Source organism: Scophthalmus maximus, chromosome 1 (genome assembly GCF_022379125.1).
Source record: "Scophthalmus maximus strain ysfricsl-2021 chromosome 1, ASM2237912v1, whole genome shotgun sequence".
NCBI classification, from domain to species: domain Eukaryota; kingdom Metazoa; phylum Chordata; class Actinopteri; order Pleuronectiformes; family Scophthalmidae; genus Scophthalmus; species Scophthalmus maximus.
This window is the reverse complement of record NC_061515.1, coordinates 514,197-517,500: the sequence shown is the minus strand read 5'-3', so window position 1 is coordinate 517,500 and position 3,304 is coordinate 514,197.

The window sequence follows — 3,304 nt, the reverse complement described above, 5'->3', positions numbered from 1 at the left end:
GCACACACACACACACACACACACACACACACACACACACACACACACACACACGCACACACACACGCACACACACACACACACACACACACACACATGCACACACACACACACACACACACACACACACACAGAGACACACACACACACACACACACACACACACACAGAGACACACACACACACACACACACACACGCACACACACACACACACACCCTCTGATTAGCAGGATGAGTCAGGACAACTGCAAAATTAACAGCACAGTTGACCCCATGTCTTTTCTTGATGTCTGTCATGACGGTTTGCCTCATCCAGGTCCTGTTCTTGTTTTCATCGACACACTCTCCTAACACTGGGCAACACCTTGTTTACGACACACTAAACTCCCGCCGTGATTTACCACAGGACTCGTGTCTTTTGACTTTAAAGTTTAACGTTGACACAATTCATCTATTATCATTAGCCAAATAATTCCGTCTGTCCCGGAGAAGATTTCCACACGAAGTCAAACGTGCTTGTTTACACGGGACTGAGGAAGGAAACAGGGCACAGACGTCCATGTATCTGGGTTACCTCATCTTTTTTACATTTTCCTCATTACACACTTTGTGCACTATCTGCTGCCCCAGGTATTCCTGGTCCGAGAAGCTTTTGTGCGATAAAGAAAGGGATGAATTTTTGTAAAACGTGCACACACATCTTATAAACCTCTGGTACCACTGTATCCTGCATAATAATGAATAATACATGCTATTCTCTGCTCCCCCATCTTGTTCGCATATGACCTATAGCCAAAATGATTATGCAGATTGAGGGGAAATAAATAAATAATCAAGTGTTATAAATGGTCACCCGGGGCACGGAGGACGACCGTGCATTCATCAGTCCGTGGGGGACAGAGTGAAGGCAGTGTTTCCTCTTGTTATTTGGATTTTTTTTTCTTCAGGAGAAGTGATTGGCCTGTATTAACACGCTAATGTGGTGGCTGTTGTTTGCACAGCCATTTAAAATGTAATTATTTTCCAGGCTGGCGGACTGGCGGAGTCCTGCAGCTCGTGGATTAGCGTTGCCTCAATAAAGCTTCAGATGCAGTCCTGCATTGCCGGTCTGTGGCTGAGAGGAGAAGAAACCAACACATTAAATTCTCTGTGTGCACGTACAGCATCTTCCTGTTCCGCTGCAGATACAGTTGGTTTTCTTTGTTCTGAACTACGTGTGATTGCATTCTTGATAGGTTCAAATTGCCTAAAGATACAAATAAGGGGGCTAATACTGGACAGTAGGACGATCTGATGTTCATACCGTGGAGCTTCATTAATCAATAGTATGTCATTTGAAAGATGTGGCTCAGATGAGACGAATCACGTGTTCATTTTCCTGTTCTACTCAAACTGCAGATATTTTTTAAGATAAATTTAGCATTGGCCTGTCACGGCTCAAGCTGTGACCTGGAATAACCTTTCTGAGAGTTGTGTGGTTGCAGGTGAAGTGGGGGCGTGGCCTCGTCTCGGGGCACCTGGCTGGAGAAAGTGTGTTTCTCTCTCTGTCGTTGTGATTTTTCAGCTCTGGCCGGGATGCGGACCTGTGTCCTCGGTGTAGGAGCACGACGCACTAACCACTAGGTCAAAATGGCAGCGTTGCAGTATCATCTTGCAAATTACCATTGGAGCGAGAGGAGAAAAATATGCAATACAGTTTATTCTGATTGACCAAATTCTAAAATATAATGATGGGAGATTTGGAGGCCAAAACCAAGAACACACAACCACTTGTATTTCCACAAATCCATTTCCAGTCATTCTGCAGTTAAAGTTAAACTAAGTAATCATACGTCAGAGGTTTTTAAGAGGCAGATTCATGTGTGTGTGTGTGTGTGTGGATCCCTCTCTGTTTCCGTCAGCCTTCAGTTTACCACAGTGGTGATCGTGTGTCTCCTGGTGACCCAGTGTAATTGGTTGGTTTGAATTATGGCACAGGTGTTTTTTTCTGGATGACATATACGGGGAAATAACACTTCCACCAGTTTCCACCAGCTCCCATCTGAAAACCTGCCAGCAAGCAGCTTTTTGTTGCTATTTGTGTTTAATTTTATATCGATTCATGCAGAGAAGAGGTTGATTTGTTTCGTTGGGCACAATTCTCTCTTTTTTGTGCTATTTTTCTCATTTGTTTTGTTTCGACTCAGGTGTTATAGACATGTTGTGCATTTCGACAGACTTTTTTCTATTTGAATAGGTAATTATAGGTTTGGTCTCAGTCCCACTCTTGTTATTTTCTCTGTCGCTCACCTTGAAGCCAAATTTTTTACAAATCGCTGGGTGCTGAGTGGTTTTCCCAAGAGCTTGGCGGATTGGAGTGTCATTTCCATGATTGTAAGTTCCCTCTCCTGATATAGAGGTAAGAAAACGAGCCACTGGTTTTACAATGAAATGAAGGTGTAAGGGCTCCAGCATTCAAGTGCGTTGCTTCAAACAGCTGCTTGCAAACACAACCACAGAGGTTCAGAGGGAAAGAAATCCCTTGTAGCTTTTCCCTATTTCTTGTTTTAGCATTTCGGCCTGGTGACAAAGTTGTCGCAATGATGTGTCAGTGATCAGAAGGTTATCACTGTTCCAAACTCTGTAAACTGTTTCTTTCAGAACATTTGCTCTGTTGAGGATTTGGATATAATGACCAGGATATCACGTGGATTTCGTCTGTCTATCCAAGCCGATGGTGAACATTAAGATTATTAAAGCAAGTTGCACCAACAACCTCTGGTAATATCACTCCTGCTCCTGGGTAGTGAAACCACAGACTGTATTTAAAGATGGACGACATGTTGGCTCCCCATGAGTGAAGCCAAACATCTTCATCGCCCCCTCGTGGATGGCTGCAGTATAGGACACAAACCCGCCTCCTCCATGTTATCTGATGGGACATGGACCAGACAAAAAAAGTCAAAGTACAGATCAAATACTTTTTTCCTCAAAGATAGTTTTTGTCATTGTAGGTAGTTCTTATTACACTAATGTATGACCAAGTGTTCAAGTGTTTCCTCGTAAATTTAGTTTTTAATAAGTGATTGGATGTTATAAAAACTGGATGAATTATACCTGCGACTGACTCCCGATTGGTTCAGCATGTGTACCGAGGGACCTCGACACTACGGCTCCACACTACCGTACTACAGTGCAGACTCTGGCTCCAAGCGATGAAGATGGCGGTACCCATATCTGGATTAATTTTCAGTTTCATTTTTGTACAATGGGAGCAAGTGGAGAAGTGTTGTCCGTCTTTATTTATATTCTCATACTTATAC